Below are 10,521 nucleotides of genomic sequence, written 5' to 3' on the forward strand. Positions count from 1 at the left end.
CCGCCAGGCGGGCTACAACCCCAGCGGCAGAGCACCTCCAGATCGCCTCCGACGCGCCGCCACGCGCTGCGCCAAGATGGCATCAGAAGCTTCTGAAACTGGGAACCGAAGCACATCAGTCCCACATCGAAAGCAAGGAGGAGGTCAGCCTCCTCCTCACCTATAAAAGGTCCTCTCCTCTCTCCTCATTAATTACGCATTCAATACTTACCTACTGTTACTTTGTCAACATAAATACATTGACTAACTTAGGCATCGGAGAGTTGAAGACCGCCCAACGCGGTCTCCCTCTGACGCCCTTTGTATTTTACTTGACAGGTAGGGGAGGCTTTGAGAACATCACAAGTATCGATCCGCCCATCGGATCAGCGTTAACAAAGGTTCAGCTACCGCCGGACTTTTAGACATTAACATTGGCGCCGTCTGTGGGAATCCTTGAACAAAAGGTCATCCCACCACATCCACCATGACTAACGGTAGCGAAGGAAACGCTGAGGAGCAGGCGGACCAGTCTGCCATTCCCCAGCCCTCCGACTGATACGCTCAAAGCAAGCGCATAATTTAACCCTGAAAACATCGTTAGTAGTATAAGCAAATAGGGATCGTTCTATTCCGGGGATTGAGGGTACACCTGTCATTGTCAAAAACAAATAAAGAACTAAAATAATAAAGTAAAAAGTATTATGTACAAAAATAAAATAAAGAATAAAAATATATACAAGTTAATATAAAAAGGGGGGTTTTGAGATTATAGAATTGGAATTAAAATTAAATGAAATAAAGAAAGTGTAAAAACACATATAGAAGGGTGGAACACAAGAAACAAAGATCAAAACTACAATCATATGAATGAAATCCAATTACAATTCCTATAGTTGATTATCTATGTCATGAGAAATAAGTTGACTATGTGAAACATTCGAAGCAAATGATTTCCCATATTTTACTTTCCTTGAATATTTAATCTAAGTGAAAGCACCTAAATTAAACCTATTGAACATGCAATCATAGCCTAGAAAACTAGCTAATCAAGAACACATTCGATGCATGAAGAACAAAGAAAGGATGTCAACCAAAGTGCACAACCTAGTATGAAAAAGTCCATCTATTTGCAATCCTCCTTAATTGATTTCGACTTTTGTCCAAAGCCTTTACTACTTAAATCTAGCACCAATTACATGCATATATCCTAAGTTGGCCATCAAAGAACACATACATATAAAAGTTTTCCATAATCCAAAATCAATTAAGCAATCTCACATAAGCAACATAAAAATCAACATAAAAAAATCACAATTTTTATTCAAACATAGAAATTGGGCTTAAACTTTGCCCTTAATGTTATTGTTAACTAGAAACAAATTCCTACGAAATTAAATAAGGAAAAAGAATGAATTACACCGTGAGTTGGAGATGGAGATGGAGTGCTTGAAACGTTGAAATCTTGAATCTTGGAAGCAAGCCTTCAAGGTGGACGATGGAGGATATGATATTCCCGGCTCCTTCTTCTTCTTCTTCTTCTTACTTGAAAACGCAGAATTTTGCAACTAGAGAATGGAGAGAAAAATGGAATGGAAATGGAGAGACAAAGAAGATGAAATGGATGAAGGAAGGTACTTAGAGTGAGAGGAGAAGGTGTTTATATAGGGAAGAAAAAGAAGAGTGAAATGATAAATGGAAGAAAAATAATGAAAGTGGTTTGTAAAATATGGAAAAGATGGAGTAATGATGAAATGAAAGCAAGGCATGAAGGTGCAGAAGTATGGAAGTGATGATGATCTATTGGAGCAGAAAAATATATCCAAGGAAAAAGAGAAAAGCATCTAGCTTTCTTCATGTGGGTAGGAAACTTGAACATGTGGTGTTGAGCTGTTTTAGGTCAGTTTCTGCCCTTTTGTTCCTTCAATTATTTCTCCAACAGGAATTCAGTTTTGGCTCGTGACTTCTTCATATGAAATGATCTACCATGAGTGTAGATCATTTTGGTAAAATTTCAGAATTTATTTCCATGCCTTTGGGCTGGAAATGCTGCTGGACCTCTTACAGGTCCAGTTTTCCAGTTTTGCTTCTGCAGGAAATTGGGCTGACTGTTTGAAGGCCTTCCACTCAATTATAGCTCTGGCACTCTTCATAAGAAATGATCCTTAGGATGTGTAGAATGGATCTGGAAAGTTTCAGCTCATTTGAAGTTCATTTGGTCCGGCGGCCGCTCCTTCTTCCTTGCTTGGCTTGGTTTCTCCTAGCCGGAGTAGGAAATGTGTAAAATTGACATTTTAGTACATTTCCATTTTTCTCCACCATTTATAGGTAAGTGTGGACCTAATGCTCATTTCACCATCATTTACTCCAATGTACCTAAGAAAATAGAAATTGAGTTAAAAATCGATTCGTTAAGGAATTAACTAAGCAAAATGTGAGGAATTAACTATTAAAATACCACTTTAAAATGCTCCTATCAAATTCCCCCACACTTAGCTTTTGCTAGTCCCTTAGCAAAATCAAAAACTAACAAACCAAAAAGACTATGACACAAAACAAAGAAACCAACGAAAAAAAATGACTAAGTATGGAAACAAAAACACAAAGACTCAAAGAAACCAAAAACGTAAAACACAAAGCAAAACACAAAGAAAAAAATGTCACACATAAAAGAGTAAATTCAAAGACAAAGACCAAGATGTTGACATCACAAAGACCTCTATTGCCCTTTAACATATTGTCTCAGAAATCTCTTACTTTCACAACACCAAGATTAGCACTCAACCAAGAATCAATGTTAAGCATTCGAGAGTTAATTAAAACATATGATCCACACATACACAAGTAGGACTTGGTTGTAACAATGGTGATGGGGTTTAGCTTAGCATGCTTCAGACAAGTATGATTCATATCCTCACAAGGTATATCCACTATTTCTTCTCTCAGATCAAGGCAATGCTTAAAAGCTTATAATCACTCATTTATATGTGAGAGAACATATTTTAAGGCAGTCAAATAGCTCACATATATAAGAAACGAAAAGCACTTTGTGAATATAATTTTTTTTTCAAAAGATCTCATGAAGGATATCAACTACTTGCACGAATGGACCCAAGCCATAGGTTCAACTCTTGTAACTCATCTCCACATCAAAGGCTGTCCCATCTTAAGGATCAAGAAGGTCTTCTCAAAGGGTTGTAATGGGGCTAAGGCTCAAAGTTTTCAGAAATGAAAGGTATGGAATGTCAAAGTATCCTAAAAACCTAGCAGAGCTCATGCAGATGTAGAGAGACTTCTAGAAATCCACCAACTCAAAACGCCACACCCATAGAGGTAAAATAAAAGGGCTAATGTCTTCATGTTGGGCCCAACCTTCCTTCTAAACTTCCTTTGAACTCTAGTGAAATGGACAAAGGTCAAATTTTTCTGTAGTGGGCCTTCAATTCAAAGCAAACTCCAAAATCACTAAGTATGGGGGATGAAAGTCCATAAACATATATATTTTTTTTCTTTCTTTTTCTTTTTAGCCGTACACAATTTTTCTCTTTTCTTTTCATTTTTTCACGGCTTCAACATATCTTTTTCTTTATGGACAAGTCTATCCCCACACTTGAACTTTCACCTCTTCTCAATCTTCATCCTTAGCACCAAACCCATGTAGTATGTCTCAAAAGATAGCTCCACTAAGTTTTTAGAACAAAGGGTAGGATTATCACTATACTAAGGTTCAGGGGTTAAGGATTTTTAGGGTGATGAAAGAAAAGGCTTAATGTAGGCTCAAAGGGGTTTATCTAGGGGGGTCCCACGACGGGCACAAATGGGGACACAAGTTTATTTAGCAATGGTGGTAATTCCTAGAGAACCTCTATCCCTTCCAGAATCAGGGCCATGTATTGATATCACGTCTCAACAAGCACAAGAGCGAATTCTAGCATTCTCTAGTCAATTAAACTTAATCTATGGCAAGCAGTCAATCAAGATGAAAGAATAATGAGATCATCAAAACATCGCCAAGAAATTAAGAATATATTTTTCATTTCACTCCAAGAAAAAGGGACATGGTTCAATTATCTCACATGGATTTTATGAATCACAACTCATCTTAACATGCTCATATTCTGTACCAAGGTCATGCAATCCATATCCACTACAAGTGCATACATTTTTCATATATCTCAATTAACCAAAGAATACCATGTTAAAATCATCTCAATGTTGTGATCCTCTTTTAGTCATGATTTCAGAGATATAGAATCATCCCAGACAGTTGAAAGGCATCCTAAGACTCAAAACAAAACAAAAACAAGAACAACACATAAAGTGATGCAACATACAAGAAAAAAAACGTTTTGGACTTAGGGATATTTCTCTTCTCCTTTCGGTAACTCCTTTGGAACATGACCAGGTGAAGAGAGGAACGATTTTGGCGGAGCTCAGCTCACTTGATTTACAGGGGACGAGACCCTTTGTCAGCACTTCTCATATCCAAACTAGACCTTTAGACATCACATCCCATTGGATGCGCCTACGATGAAGAAGATATTTACCCAAAATTCATTTTGACTCTAACAACAAACAAACAAAACAAACAAACTAAAGAACAAAGATAAACAAAAACCAAAACATGAATATAAAACCTAAAACAAAGTTAACGATTTTTTTTTTTTTTTTTTTTTTTAATTTAATTTTTTTAATTTTCTGATTTTTCTGATTTTTTATTTTGTTTTCTTTTTATGACAAAAACTAACTACAAGCATTAATCCTTCCCCCCACACTTAAATCATACATTGTCCTCAATGTTAAACAAGTTAGAGCATGCAATGAACAATTATCATGTGAATGGAATGATTAACTCAAGAAAACCTAAAAACAAAAACTAAAAACGCAAATAACAAAGATACAATCAGAAAATAGTAATAGAGGAGATAGAGTTTAAGAGAGCAAATCTGCGTTGATGGCTCCTCCACAGCTACGGTTGAAATGGGTTGCCTCCCATGCAGCGCTTAATGTTTAAAGTCTTTCAGCCTAGACTTGTACCTCCATTCACTCCTTTGGAGGAGCGGTATGCGGGCGAGTGGCAGCCTTCTTGCTGGTTTCAGCCTTCGGAGGAGGGTTCTGATGGAGTGACATAAATAAAAAAAAACGGGGGAGGCAAGGTTCGAAACCTTAACCTGCTGCACGAAACCTTTGTCCCCAACCACTGGAGCACAAGCTGTGCTTAATATAATGTGTACAAATTTTATACTTATTATGTCATAAACGAACATAATAAAAATAAACGAGAGGCGAGGTTCGAACCTCAGACCTCTTGTACACGAACTTTACACTCAACCACTCGAGCACGGCTGCTCACGTTATTATCCATACCAATCCTTTTATTTAAACCAACTGTTTCAACTGTTTCAACAATTCGGCACAAAACATCCAAGACTGTTGCAGAAACCCAGCCCAACGTATCCAAAACTGTTACAGAAATCCGGCCCAACTCATCCAAAACTGTTTCAGAAACTCGGCCCATCATGTCCAAAACTGTTTCTGAAACTCGGCCCATCAGGCCTCTACCCACAGCTACAGTGATGCCTTGATCCGAGACAGGCCCAAGTACGGCCCACTTGTGTCACGGCTTATCCCTTCCGTGATTTACGGCAGTCAAATCTGCTTTCGGCTACAGCTGTCTGCCACAGCGCCTCGAGATTCCCTCGGTCCCCTTACACGCTCTCCACGCGCCAACAACTTTTCCGGGTTTCAGGGCGACTTTAATCCAACGCGTAGAATGAATCACAGGAATCGTCCATCCAACGGTGGAGATCTGCTCACCTCGCTCTATAAATAGGTGCATTCTGAGGGCGCAACTGTTCACTCCAAAGGAACGAAAATCTCTCCTGAGTTCCAGCCCCTCTCTCCCAACTCTTCAGCTTTTCCTCTTCTTTCAAAACTCAAAATATTTCTTCTTCGATTCAATCCTTCTCTTCTGATCTTCTCTCCCATCTAGTTGATTCAATCCCATCTTTCCTCTGAACTTTCAGATCTCCAACACACCATCATCATCCTTAATCCCTTTAACAACAACTCCTTCAAACACTCGACAACTTTACTCTTCGATCTTCACATCCCCTCAACCCATTACCATGGAACCACGAACTCTGCAACTGATGGAGCTACAAACCCAGCAACAAATCGAGGATGGAGGAAACAACCAAGCAGCCGGGAGTAGTGCCAACACAGATTTCTGGCGAAGCCGTGCCAGGTGGGTTCCTACTCCAGATCAAATAAGGATCCTCAAGGATCTTTACTACGACAAGGGAGTTAAGTGCCCAACTACAGAGCACATTCACGAGATCTGTCTCCAGCTGAACCAGTATGGACATGTTGAGGGCAAGAACATTTATTTTTGGTTCCAGAATGTCAGGGCTCGAGAGAAGCAGATGAAGAGGTGCAATCAGGCTGCTCAAGTGCCCATGGGAACTAGTTCTCCTGGTACTGGTGGATCCATTGATCTCAATTTTGGGTCCACTGGTTCTACTGGTGCTGGTGGATCCATCGACATCAATTTTGGGCCAGCTGGTGGATCCATTGACATCAATTTTGGGTCCACTAGTTCTACTGATGATGGTAGATCCATTAATCTCAACTTTGGTTCCACCGATTCTACTGGTAATGAAGGATTTCTTGATTTAAATTTTGTTTCATATTCTTCCTCACACTTCAACACTAATACCAGTACAACTCTTTTGGCACAACAGGAGGACAAACATCCCTGCAACAACGAGGAGGAGATCACCAGGAGATTGAAACCCTTCCACTATTCCCCATGCATGGTGAGGACATCTTGGGCATCATGAAGACTACTTCCGAGAGAGGTAGCGGTTATGGCGGTGGCTCTCACATTTCCCTTGAGCTCAGCCTCAACTCCTACAGAGATGCAGACATGGCTTAGTATAGAGTATTATTATTATTATTATTATTATTATTTTTTTTTTTTTTTTATTTTTTTTTTTTTTGTAAATAGCTGAATTTAATAAGACTGAATGAATGCATTTTATTTTATTTTTTATTTTTTTTTATTTTTTATTATTATTATTTTTTATTTATTATTATTATTTTTTTTTTATTATTATTATTTTATTATTATTATTATTATTATTATTTTTTTTTTTTTTTTTTTTTAAAAATAAAATAGGACTCAAAAATATTTATAGGACTCAAAATGAAAGACAAAAATATTTATAGGATTCAAAATGAAAGACAAAAATATAAATCCCTTCCCCCACACTTAAATATTGCATTATCCTCAATGTAATCAATTAAAAGCATGCAATGAAATAAGTAAGCATATAGGGATGGAATTTACGAAAATAACTACTAAAACAAAAAGAAAATGGAGGAGTAAAAGGGGAAGAGAAAGCAAATCTGATTATATTCTGAATTGGGTTGCCTCCCAAGCAGCGCTTGTATTTTACGTCTTGCAGCCAGACGGTACCTACATTAAATAAAGTTAGTAACTTAATATTAACAAAGAAATACAAAAAAAATAAACAAGTAACTATGAATTACAAACTACAAGTATAATTAACAAGTATTTTGTACATAAGACACAAGTTAAGTACACAAGTGAGTATAAAACGTAAAAAGTATTTTTACAAGTATAAAGTGTGAAACAACAAAATAATTTACACGTAAAGAGTATGCACAAGTATTTCTTTTGTTATAAACATTATTGATATCAAATCTAATTCCAAGCGGTAAATCAAGTGGACGTGCGGCCCAAGTATAGTCGTCTAGACACAAAGTCCCTCCTACATCCGTTGGGCAACCTTACTGAAATGGCCAGGTAGGGGAGGGTGAACACGAGAGGAAAAATCCATTTTGGCATGAGCTAAGCCCATTTATAAGCACTTCTGGATTCAAAAACCCGTCATGAACGTTATCCCCTTCCTAGGCACCATCTCACATAGGATATTCTTACTAGGATGTAAAAGGTCCTAAGTGTGTTAGACAGTTCAATGAATGTTAATAAAGGCCGCCCTCAACCTTAAGGGACCTGAACTAGGTACCAATAAAGGGTTTAGGCCAATATTAATAAACACGACTTCACCTATTCCTTCTTTAATTTACAACTCACAATTAAACTCGTATTCAACAATAAAAAAAACAACCTAGTTAATTAATTAACTAAGTTTCAAACAGTTTATATACAATAATTATAAACAAAAACAAGTGATTTTTCAATTCCCCGGCAACGGCGCCAAAAATTGATACGCTCAAAGCAAGCGCATAATTTAACCCTGAAAACATCGTTAGTAGTATAAGCAAATAGGGATCGTTCTATTCCGGGGATTGAGGGTACACCTGTCATTGTCAAAAACAAATAAAGAATTAAAATAATAAAGTAAAAAGTATTATGTACAAAAATAAAATAAAGAATAAAAATATATACAAGTTAATATAAAATGGGGGGTTTTGAGATTATAGAATTGGAATTAAAATTAAATGAAATAAAGAAAGTGTAAAAACACATATAGAAGGGTGGAACACAAGAAACAAAGATCAAAACTACAATCATATGAATGAAATCCAATTACAATTCCTATAGTTGATTATCTATGTCATGAGAAATAAGTTGACTATGTGAAACATTCGAAGCAAATGATTTCCCATATTTTACTTTCCTTGAATATTTAATCTAAGTGAAAGCACCTAAATTAAACCTATTGAACATGCAATCATAGCCTAGAAAACTAGCTAATCAAGAACACATTCAATGCATGAAGAACAAAGAAAGGATGTCAACCAAAGTGCACAACCTAGTATGAAAAAGTCCATCTATTTGCAATTCTCCTTAATTGATTTCGACTTTTGTCCAAAGCCTTTACTACTTAAATCTAGCACCAATTACATGCATATATCCTAAGTTGGCCATCAAAGAACACATACATATAAAAGTTTTCCATAATCCAAAATCAATTAAGCAATCTCACATAAGCAACATAAAAATCAACATAAAGAAATCACAATTTTTATTCAAACATAGAAATTGGGCTTAAACTTTGCCCTTAATGTTATTGTTAACTAGAAACAAATTCCTACGAAATTAAATAAGGAAAAAGAATGAATTACACCGTGAGTTGGAGATGGAGATGGAGTGCTTGAAACGTTGAAATCTTGAATCTTGGAAGCAAGCCTTCAAGGTGGACGATGGAGGATATGATATTCCCGGCTCCTTCTTCTTCTTCTTCTTCTTACTTGAAAACGCAGAATTTTGCAACTAGAGAATGGAGAGAAAAATGGAATGGAAATGGAGAGACAAAGAAGATGAAATGGATGAAGGAAGGTACTTAGAGTGAGAGGAGAAGGTGTTTATATAGGGAAGAAAAAGAAGAGTGAAATGATAAATGGAAGAAAAATAATGAAAGTGGTTTGTAAAATATGGAAAAGATGGAGTAATGATGAAATGAAAGCAAGGCATGAAGGTGCAGAAGTATGGAAGTGATGATGATCTATTGGAGCAGAAAAATATATCCAAGGAAAAAGAGAAAAGCATCTAGCTTTCTTCATGTGGGTAGGAAACTTGAACATGTGGTGTTGAGCTGTTTTAGGTCAGTTTCTGCCCTTTTATTCCTTCAATTATTTCTCCAACAGGAATTCAGTTTTGGCTCGTGACTTCTTCATATGAAATGATCTACCATGAGTGTAGATCATTTTGGTAAAATTTCAGAATTTATTTCCATGCCTTTGGGCTGGAAATGCTGCTGGACCTCTTACAGGTCCAGTTTTCCAGTTTTGCTTCTGCAGGAAATTGGGCTGACTGTTTGAAGGCCTTCCACTCAATTATAGCTCTGGCACTCTTCATAAGAAATGATCCTTAGGATGTGTAGAATGGATCTGGAAAGTTTCAGCTCATTTGAAGTTCATTTGGTCCGGCGGCCGCTCCTTCTTCCTTGCTTGGCTTGGTTTCTCCTAGCCGGAGTAGGAAATGTGTAAAATTGACATTTTAGTACATTTCCATTTTTCTCCACCATTTATAGGTAAGTGTGGACCTAATGCTCATTTCACCATCATTTACTCCAATGTACCTAAGAAAATAGAAATTGAGTTAAAAATCGATTCGTTAAGGAATTAACTAAGCAAAATGTGAGGAATTAACTATTAAAATACCACTTTAAAATGCCCCTATCACCGACCCAGCGGTAGGCGTTAACCGCGCACTATTCACAACACCGACCAACCACGGCGATGAGGCAAATCCCAGCGGCAGCCGCCCGCCGGGCCAGGATCTCGTCACTATGTACGAGATGGCATTGGCGGATCTTCATAAGGCAAACAGAGAACGTGAGGAGGAGCGCAAAGAAAAGGCTGAGGCCCAAAGACAGGTGGCTACGCTCATGGCACGTTTTGAGGAACTAAAGAGGACGCTGGAGGCCACCGCCCGCCCAGCACAGAGCGAGCAGTCACGCAGCACCAGACGTAGCAGACCAGTCACTGGCACATTGTTGCCAGGGCCAGTCATACAAATGCAGGTACCGCTGGACCCACCTGAATTAT

General features: G+C 37.7%; 1 long non-coding RNA gene across 1 annotated transcript; it reads right to left on the reverse strand.

Annotated features, from left to right (window-relative positions):
- Positions 1-353: 353 nt before the first annotated feature.
- On the reverse strand, positions 354-10,138 carry LOC133740223 (uncharacterized). The gene is made up of 3 exons (XR_009861075.1): positions 9,097-10,138; positions 1,400-8,328; positions 354-631 (listed from the first exon to the last, which is right to left on the reverse strand). It is a non-coding gene; the product is annotated as an uncharacterized LOC133740223 (long non-coding RNA).
- Positions 10,139-10,521: the final 383 nt, after the last annotated feature.

This window comes from Rosa rugosa, chromosome 3 (genome assembly GCF_958449725.1).
Source record: "Rosa rugosa chromosome 3, drRosRugo1.1, whole genome shotgun sequence".
Taxonomy (NCBI): Eukaryota; Viridiplantae; Streptophyta; class Magnoliopsida; order Rosales; family Rosaceae; genus Rosa; species Rosa rugosa.